Source organism: Elephantulus edwardii, unplaced genomic scaffold, assembly GCF_000299155.1.
Source record: "Elephantulus edwardii isolate Elephantulus edwardi_28Jun2011 unplaced genomic scaffold, EleEdw1.0 scaffold00084, whole genome shotgun sequence".
NCBI classification, from domain to species: Eukaryota; Metazoa; Chordata; class Mammalia; order Macroscelidea; family Macroscelididae; genus Elephantulus; species Elephantulus edwardii.
The window spans coordinates 3,648,981-3,659,669 of record NW_006399834.1 but is presented as its reverse complement, the minus strand read 5'-3'; the positions used below and the strand labels follow the sequence as shown (position 1 = coordinate 3,659,669).

The following is a 10,689-nucleotide window of genomic DNA, read 5'->3' as shown; positions in this document are numbered from 1 at the left end:
CTCCCCCATAGACTTCAATGCCGTAAACATATTTCATCAATTTTTTTAAATGCAAATTAAAGGCTTAAAACATATTTGAGGTCATAATGTTTTAGAAGATACATATGAGTTTTATTAACAATAATTTTATTGGATTGAAAGTTTGAGTTTTGTTTCTTTTTGGTTTTATATTTAGAAAAAGCTTCTCTAACATGTGGTACATATTCTTTTAATAATTTTTCCATACTGATCTTTTCAAACATCACAATCTTATTGCTTACATCCTCACTAGAGAACACAAGCAACAGTGACAACACTAACCAATCCAGTGACCCAGCCATTTCAATTCATCAGGATAACAGTTGCAGGCTGTACATTCTAAAAGGCCTAGCTGAACAGTCCAGTGCTGTGTTGTTGTTGCTTGATGTCATTGTTTCAAATCTGACCCATAGCAACCTTATGAATAGACCTGAACCCTGTCTTATCCTATGCCATCCTCACTGCCTCTGACACACTTGAACTGATTTATTCAGTGACTGTGCCAGTCCATCTGTTTGAGGAGCTTCCTCTCTTTCACCAACCCTCCTTTCAAATCATGATGTTCTTCTCCAAGGAATAGCCTCTCCTAATAATATGCTCAAGTATGTGAAATGAAGCTTTGTCATCTTGCTTTCAAGGAGCACTCCGGCGGCATCTTCTCTAGGACATATCTATACTTTTGAAAATCCATGGGATATTTTGTAGTCTTTTCCAACAACACAGTTCAAATGTATCAATTCTTCTTTGGTCATCCTTATTCACTATCCAGCTCTCAGATGCATAACAAGTGATTGAAAAGATCATGGCATGAATCTGGTGCAGCTTAGCCCTTAAACTAGTATCTTTGCTTCTCAATGATTTGGAGAGGTCCCTGACTGCAGGCTTTCCCAGGGCAATACATCTCCTGATCTCCTGTACGTTGGTAGCAAGGATGTTGATTGTGGATCCAAGTAAGATAGAGTCATTAACAGTTGCAATCTTTCCCCATCTATCATGATGTTGCCTATTGGTCCAGTGGTGAGAATTTTTGTTTTCTTGACACTGATATGCAATCCATATAGAAGGCTGCATTCTTTGTTCTTCTATACTATAAGCTTCAAGTCCTACTGACTTCCAGCATACGTGCTATACTGGGAATGAAAAACAGAAGAAAAATGATGCTGCATTCATAGTCAAAAGGACAGTTTCAAGGTCAATCCTGACATATAATGTTGTGAATGATAGGATATTATCATATACATACAACGAAAACCTGTTAATACTACTATATACCAAATGTATACACCAACCACTAAAACAAAAGATAAGGAAATTGAAGATTTTCACCAAATTTTGCAGTCTGAAATTGACCAAACATGCAATCAACATGTGTTGACAATTAGTGACTAGAATCCAATAGGTGGGAACAATGAAGAAGGAATGGTAGTCAGAAAGTACCAACTTATTGACAGAAATGAGGCCAGAAATAGAATTATAGTATTCTATATGTTCAATGATTTAATCATCACAAATACCTTTTTTAAAAAACACAAATTGCAACTTCACACATGGACCTCATTTGATGGGCTGCATAGAAATCAAATTTACTACATTTGTGGAAAGAATTGTTGAGTAAGATCAATATCAGCAGTCAAAACTAGGCCAAGGGCTGAAAGTGGAACAGACTGTCAATACTCATGCACAAGCTAATATTGAGGCTGAAGAAAATTAAAACAAGTACACAGGCACCAAAATATGACCTTGAGTTTATTCCATCTGAATTTAAAAAGAATTTTAGGCTTAAGTTTGAATCATTGAACACTAATGTTCAAAAATCAGGTGAGTTGTGGAATGATACCAAGAATATCATGCATGAATAAATAATAATGAGAAGAATATCATGCTTGAAGAAAATAAAAGATAATTACAAAAAAGAGAAAGAAAAAAACCAAAATGGATGTCGGAAAAGACTCTGGGAATTATACTAAAGGCTTGAGAACACAAAACAAAGGGGAGAGTAGCTGAAGGAAAAGTGTTGGAATCAAGATTTCAAAGGGCAACTTGAGACAATAAAGCAAAACATTATAATAGAATGTACAGAGAGCTAGATTTGAAGAATAAAAAGGGAAGAATTCACTCAGCATTTCTCAAGCTGAAAGAACTGAAAAACAAATTCAAGCCTCTAGTTGCAAGATTGAGAGATGCTATGGACAAAATCTCGAATGATCCAGTAAGCATCAAAAGGTGATGGAGGGAATACACAGAATCACTATCCCAAAAGCCTTGAATGAGTAGTACTGAAGGCTAGTTTATGTTAGGCACCTGAGACACTTGGGTGGCACAAGCCATAGGAAGTTGTGCTGCTGGTGCTGCTAAACCAAAGGTGGTAACTCTTTGTTTATTTTAATTCATCAAGTGCTTTGAGGTGAAAATATGAGCAATCTCCTCTGTTGTGGTGTACAGCCTCTGATAACTCTCTGAAAGGGCAGGTTTGAATTGGTTCCTACCACATCATACAGAATTTTGCAAACAGAATGCAAATAATGTTTATGGTTAATTTATTCTCCCCACTCACTAACTATATTTCGTTTGTTCTATGTAAATGTATTCTTACATGAACGAGGGGTACATCACATTTCTATGATGATTTCTTTTATGTGCCACTTTGTCTAGGCTTGTATTGCTCAGTTGTTTGGTCAAGCACAGTCTAGGTATTATTGTAAAGGTGTTTTATACACTTCATTTAAGTTTTTAGTCATTTGTTTTGTAGTGTTCCTTCGAGTTGGAACTGATTCGCAGCCTTCCAGTAGGTTTTCACAGACTAAAATGCACGGGCAGAGCTTGCCTATCTTTCTCCTCTGTAGCAGCTGGTGGATTCAAACCACATGGCTTTCGGTTGCCAGCACAGCTCCTTAAAAGATGAACCTGGATAGGTTTCATTTAGTCATCTAAAAGTTGTATAGCAAAACCCAAGTTGCCCAGAGAAGAAGAAATTCTGCTTTAAGACTATAATATACAACTCTTACCCTTACTTTCCCATTTCTTGGCATACCCTGCAGATTTTGGACTTTCTAGCCTCCACAGTCAGATGAACCAAAAAGGTAGTGAATTCCATTAAAATAGGTAGAAAATGTCTTTCTTTTTACTTGTTTTAAGTAAATTCAATTACGCTAATTTGTATCATTCACTCATTGTATATTGTTGTGAGGTGTCCCTGGGTTGACTGCAATTCATAGCTACCTTATGAGCAACCATTCTGAAACTTGCTCTAACCTTTGCTATTCTCATTATCTCTGAGACACTAGAGCCATTGCTGAAGTCACAGTGTCACTCCATCTCAATGGGAGTCTTCCTCACTTTTGCTGACCTTCCATCTTTCCAAGCATGATGTTCCTGCCTACAAGAAACAATCTGGCCTCACTCTTTCCAGGACATACTTGTTTGGGACTTTTTCTGGCAGTCTATGGAATATTCACTAGTCTTCTCCAGCAACACAACTCAAAGGCATCATTTATATAGTAGATTATAAAACTACATTGAGGAAAAAAATAACTTGGGAATGAAAAGGGCAACTAAACAGTTATCACAATATCTAAAATACCCAGTGGTCTTGCTATAAGTTGTCTGATGTGTCAGGCTAAGACTCTTACCTATGTCTGCCAGAAGATGCTATGAGACACTTAATTTCTCCATAATTATTCACTATGTATGTTGAGCAAATAATACAAGAAGTTGAACTCTACAAAGAATGTGGCATCACTCTTGGAGACTCAACAACATGCATTATGCAGAAGGCACAAACAATACAACTTTGTGTATACAATTTGAAGAAGACTTGAAGCCCTTAGTGAAGAACACTATTATATGGGTTTAAAAATGAATTAAATAGCAGTATTTTCAATTGTGTTCCATGCTTGTAAAAGTGGAACAATGACTAAGGAAGACAAAAGAAGAATTGACATCTTTGAACTGAACTGTTTATGAGAGTATTGTGAATACAGTGGACTACCAAAAGAACAAACACATCTGACTGAAAGAAAATGCAATCAGGTGTTCCTTAGAGGCAAGAATGGTGAAACTTTAGCTCATATATTTTTGGACATGTTGTCAGGAGGAGCCTTTCCTTGGAAAGAGATGTCATGCTGGATGAATTGATAGTGACAGCAGCAATGGACTTGAACATGGCTGAAGTGGTGAAGGTGACAAAGGATACAGCAAAGTTTTGATCTGTTCTTCATAGTGTTACTATGTTAAGTGCCACCAAGTTGAGTACAAACTCATAGCAACCCTATCAACAATAGATCTGAACTCTGTCCTATCCTGTGCTAGTCTCATCATCCTTTTCACATTTGAGCCCATTGCCACAGGCATTGTATCAGTCTATCTCATTGAGGGTATTTCTCTTCTTCACTGACCTTTCCAATCATGATGGCCCTTTCCAATTAATAGCTTCTCCTAACAACATGTCCAAAATATGTTAGACAAAGCTTCACTGTCTTCATTCCCAAGGAATACTCTGTTTCTGCCTTTTCTAAGACATGTCTGTTTGTTCTTTTGGCAATTCATGGGATATTCAGAACTTTTCAATACCACAATTCAAATGCATTAATCATTTTCTTGTCATCCTTATTCACTGTTCAGCTCTTAGATGCATAGCAGGTGATTAGAAAGACTGTGGCTTGAATCAGGCACACCTTAGTCTTTACGCTGATATCACTGCACGTCAGGACTTTGGAGAGGTCCCTGACAGCAACTTTTCCAATGATATATATCTCCCAATATCCTGAATTCTAGTGCCAAGGATGTTGCAAGATGAAGTAGTTTACAATTTCAGTCTTTTCTCCATTCATTGTAATTTTGCTTACTGGTCCAGTGGTAAGGATTTTTATTATCTTAATGTCAAGATATCATTCATATTGAAGGTTGTATTTGATTATCTGCAGCAAGCACTTCAAGTCCTCCTCTCTTTCAGCGAACAAGGTTGTGTCATATGCATAATGCAAGTTGTCAATGAGCCTTCCTCCAATCTTGATGCCATATTCTTCTTCACAAAGTCCAGCTTCTCCAGTGATTTGCTCAGCATACAGATTGAAGAGGTCTGGAGAGAAGATAAAACCTTTATGTACAGCTTTCTCTGTTTTAAACCATGCAATGTTCCCTTGCTATGTTTGGACAACTTGCTTAACTTCTTGGTCTATGTATTGATTTAATATAAGCATAATTAAGTGTGCTTCACAAGGTTAGACAAATTTGTTATGGTCCATACATTCAAATGCCAATAAACATATAGTCAATAAACACAATTAGACATTCTTCTCATATTATTTGCTTTCAGTCAAGCTCCCTCTGACATCAGCAAGAAGATTACGGGTGACATGACCTCTTCCAAACCAGTTTAAACCTCTGACAATTTTTTGTCAGTGAACTGTTTAATAACTTTTGGATGATCTTCAACAGTATTTTGCTTGTATATGGCATAAATTATATTGTTTGCTAGTTTTACTTTCTGTTAGGTCATCTTTCTTAGAAATAGGAACAAATATTAATCTCTTCCAATTTCTTGGCCAAGTAGCTATCTTCCAAATTTCTTGGCACATTCAGGGCTATATATTTTTTTTTTTATGGAACCAAGATGTCAATTTATATCCCATAGATTAGTGGGGTCTTATTTTTTTCCAATGCCTTTAACACAGCTTGAACTTCTTCCTTCATCATCTGGTACTTCTGAAATATTTCAGTGTCTACCAATTATTTTTGGTACAGTAACTCTGTGTCTTCCCTCCAATTTCTTCTGATATTTCCTACATTATTCAAGATTATTTCGTAGTGTCTATTAGTATTGAAATTCAAAGCTTGAATTTATTTTTACAGTTCTTTGAAAAACACTGAATAAGTTCATCCTCTTTTATACTTCAGCTCTGGCTTTTTCATATTCAACTATAATATTTTGCTTTGTCTTCTCAAGTTGCCCTTTGAAATCTTCTGCCGAGCTTTGTTACTTTGACATCTCTTATTTTGGTTTCTTAATGCTCTACAGCAATTTTCAAAGTCTTTTCTTTTAGTATCTTCTTTCTCCTCTATCTTTGTAATAATCTTTTGGTTTCTTCAAGAATGATATCTTTGATATCATTCCAAAATTCATCTGGTCTTCAATCATTAGTGTTCAATTCCTCAAACCTGTTCTTGAGATGATTTTTTTTTTAATTAAGTTAGGATAGACTAAAGTCGTGTTTTGACTTATTTCTAGTTAACTCCAATTTGAACTTTCACATGAGTTTTGACTATCTGCTCTATAGTCAGCCCCTGACCTGGTTTTGACTGTTCTTATTGAGCTTCCCAGTGATTCTCTCCACAGATGTAGTCAATCTTTCCCTTGTGCACTTCATCAGATGAATGTATATAAATACCACCTGCATGTCTTTAAAAAAATGTATTTGCTACAAATAAATCACTGAATGTACAGAATTCGCTCATCGCAGCCTCATTTCTCTTAAGTCCATAATTTCCAATTACAAATCGTTCTTCTTTGTTTGCAGCTTTTGCATTCCAGCCATGAACTATTATTAGTGTTTCTAGGCTGTACGTTGGGTCAATTTCAGTCTGTAAAACTTCTTAGACTTTCACAATTTTCTCTCTTTTTGCTTAACTGTTGGTGTGTGTATTTTAATAACAGTTGTATCAACATTCTTCCTTTTATGCTTGTGGATAGTATCCTATCACAGAATTTTACTTCAGCATAGTTCTTGAAATTTTTTTTGCTATGAATGCAAAACCATTCTTCTATTTTTCATTTCTAGCATAGCATAGCATAACATAACATGATTGTCTGATTCTAGGAGTCACCATGAGTAGTAGTCAACCTGATGATACCTAAAAACATAAATTATCATTAGACTACAAGACTTGAGAAAATGTCAATACTAAATTTTTCCAAGAAGGAGCTATCAGAAAACTGAGATAAGATTATAATATGAGGCTAAACAAAAGTGGTAAAAGGAAGCAAGTTCAAGCCCAATAAAAGATCAAAATCAATATAATAAGACAACAAAGATAAGTGTCAAGTAGTTAAATAAATAAAATTACTTTTTTTCAAGTTTAATCAGAGAATCAGGAGACAATATGCGTTATAAGTGAGGCAATAGCCATTTATTAGTTTCATAAGTTAGAACAGAGAAAAGGAAAGAACATTCAGGATCCAGTTGACACTACCAGTGGTAGATTAAGATGTCTTGAAATATGCAAGAAGATAGCATACTCACTTATTTCAACTCAAAGACTTAACATTTACAATTAATCTTACAGATCTCCTTAACAATTCATTTGACATTTTAAATCCTTTATTTCAGATAGCAGATACTATCAATCCATTGATTGAAGTTATTGCACACAAAAATAAGAGCACTAATAACCAATTAACGATGCAGGTGTGAACATATAATTTATGTATTGTCATATTTAGCTTAATCAATACACATATTAATGGCAAAAAAGAAAAACTTAAAATATTCAGAAGGGAAAATATATGCAATTCAAGTGTGTGTGTGTGTGTGTGTGTGTGTGTGAATCAAATTTATCTAAAGATAGAATTAATTTATCTAATGAGCATGGACTTGACCTGCCAAGTAGAAATTATTAACTGTAAAAACAATTGTGTGAAATAGATCTACTACAGATGTGCTACTTTTTGGTCACTTGTGACATTAGCTTTAAGTCCTGTATAAAAAACAAAACAAAACAAAAAACATTATCAGTTGATTACTACCACATAAAAGAAGATTTTAGGATTTTTCTTTTTTAACTCTTACTGGTTACTCAACAAGATAGATTGACCCAGGGACCATAACACATGTGTCACAGAGAAGATAAAATTAGGGCAAAGTTGAGATACGCTGATTATAGGGTCACCATCAGCCATACTTTGCTCAATAGCACCTAACAATAACATAGACTACACCACTTAATACTTGGTGATTTAATAATAATTACATGTTTTTTTGCAAAACTATTAATTGTACTACAAAGCTTTAAGAAATTTATGTGTACTCTATGAACACAACACTTCGAGAAATGCAATTGAGATTTACTTCAAACATTGTCACTCTTAAGCAATTTAAAGACAAACATTTTTACTCTTGCTAAATAGCATAAGAAGCAAAAAAAGTTTAGAATGTTTACAAGCTTTAAATTCTTCTTTTTCAAATATTATACAAACCATATGAAATTAGCAGGGGTAGAATTCCCAGGGAAGCAGACCTAAATTTGGTCCACAGTGATATTGCACACATACTGACTTCCCATTGAGATGAACATCAATAAATTGATTGACCTAAGATATAAATATTGATTTTAGCAAGTGCAAAGTCTATATTCATATAAGATAATTCTTCTTGATATATCCCAGGATGAAAAGTCAATAGTGAATTATCTTATTTAAATTCTGAATAATATTCCAACATTATAGGAAAGTTGGGTTTTTCTTTTCTTTTCAGAGATGTGATGACCAATGTATATGCACATTCACGTTGGTTTTATGTACTGTGAAATCAGAAACAACCCATAGCTGACCTCCAATGGGTTTTCAAAGACAATAAATTGCACAGGAGCTGGTTTCCCATCTTTCTTCTACAGAGCAGCTTGTGGGTTCAAACCACATGTCTTTGCATTAGCAGCACAATTCCTTCCCACTAAGTTATCAGAGCTCTCTCACATCAGTTGATATTACTGCTGTTTGTATTCACAGAGGACTTAGTAATAAAAGTATTTGTCTCCTTTTGTAACTGAATACTTTTCTAACGCAGAGATAATTGTTGTATTCAATACATTTTCTTCCCCCCCCTTTTGTGTACCACAAAACAACACCTAACTGGCACAGGAGGAAATTACCCTTCTTTCTCCAGTGGAGCAGCTAGTGGATTTGAACCATGCACCTTCAGAATTGCATAGCAAGTCAACACTTTTTCATTTGTTAGATTTATTTTTGTATACTACCATTATATTCAATAATTTCCGCATTCTATCAGATTACCTTTCTTTGGATTGGAAACAAATATAGATCTCTTCCAGTCAGTTGGCCAGGTGGTTGTCCTCCATATTTCTTGGCACAACCCAGGGCAGAGTCAGTTTGTTGAAATATGTCAACAGGTATATCATCAATTCCTGGGGGCTTGGTTTTTGCCTATTCTTTCAGCGCAGCTTGAACTTCTTGCTTTATTACCACAGGCTATTGCTCATACTTTATTTCATGAAATTCTTCTGTGTCCACCAATTCCTTTTTGTAAAATGACTCTGTATACTCTTTCCATCTTCTTTTAATGTTTCCTGGATCATTCAAATTCTGCCTAAAGCATCCTTATGTATTGCAACTCAAGGTTTGAATTTGTTCTTCATTTCCTTCAGTTTAAGAAATGCCAAAAGTGTAGGCTAGGTTTAGAAGAGGACATGGTACTAGGGATATTATAGCTAATGCTGTATGGATTTTGTCTGAAAGCAAGCAGTGCCAGAGGAATGTCTATCTGTATTTCATTGATGTTGTAAAGGTATTTGACTGTGTGGATCACAACAAACTGTGCTAACTCTGAGAAGAATGGAAATTCCGGAACACTTGATCATGCTTATGCAGAACCTATACTTGGATAGTCATCAGAACAGAGCAAGGAAACTCTGCATGGTTCAAAATTAGGAAAGGTATAGCAAGGGATGTGTCCTATCTCCATACCTTTTCAATCTATATGCAGAACAGATTATCCAGGAAGTTGGGCTCTATCAGGAGAAATATGGCATCAGAATTGGATGACACGTAACCACTGCTAAATGAGACTAGTGCTGTTATATCTGGAGGAACATTGTTCCTCTTTGTACATCTCCCTTTGTCAATGTGTTCTATGAAGTAACTTGGGTTTGCTGTAATGCTGAACTTTGTGCTATTGGGGTATCAAATACCATAATGGTTTTCCAATGTGGACAGTGTTTGGTGGAGTTGCCAGTTGTAAAACAGGTTTGGAATAGGAGTGACATCCACTTCCTAAACCACATGCTTCTGGAAACTCTATGAACTTGGAGAAAAAAACAATAGTTATGGGAAGGCATTAGGTCTTTTGTTCACAGAATTGCTGTGAATCAAAAACACAACAACAACAACAACAGGTTTGGCACAAACTCAAAAATTTTGTTTTTGTAAGTAATGACAGGGATACTTTATAAAGACAATAATTCACAATAATAAATATAAATAATAAAAAGAATAAATAAAAATAATAAATTTTGCTGAAACACTGCAAAAAATTTACCTGTCATTTTGGTGTCATCTTGTCTAATACCCTGCAGTCTGCAATCCTTAACTAAGGTAACATTTTGATCAATTTTTTAATAATTATATAGAAGAATCCTGATCAAAAGAGTGAAATAAAAATCATAACTTTAAATTATAGTATGATCCAGATTTTTCTAGAGACAGAAGTTAAAATAACCTTTAAACCTTAATCATTAAATAACAAAAAATTGTTCTCTGAAATCATCTTAAAATAAAATAATAAGTTAGTCCAATGGATAAGGAATGTTCAAGAATTGTGGTATTGTTATTGTAGAATGAGTATAAGGATCCAGGAGGGGTGGGAGATGCTGGAAGCAGAGAGATGTGGATGTGCAGTGGGAAGGGGGATTAATTATTGGGTTGTACAATTTGATGAGGGGGTG

The 10,689-nt window shown here is 35.0% G+C and overlaps 1 pseudogene; it reads left to right on the top strand.

Moving 5' to 3' along the window:
* The window catches only part of LOC102865934, a 47,826-nt pseudogene extending 40,399 nt beyond the window's left edge, over positions 1-7,427 (top strand).
* Positions 7,428-10,689: the final 3,262 nt, after the last annotated feature.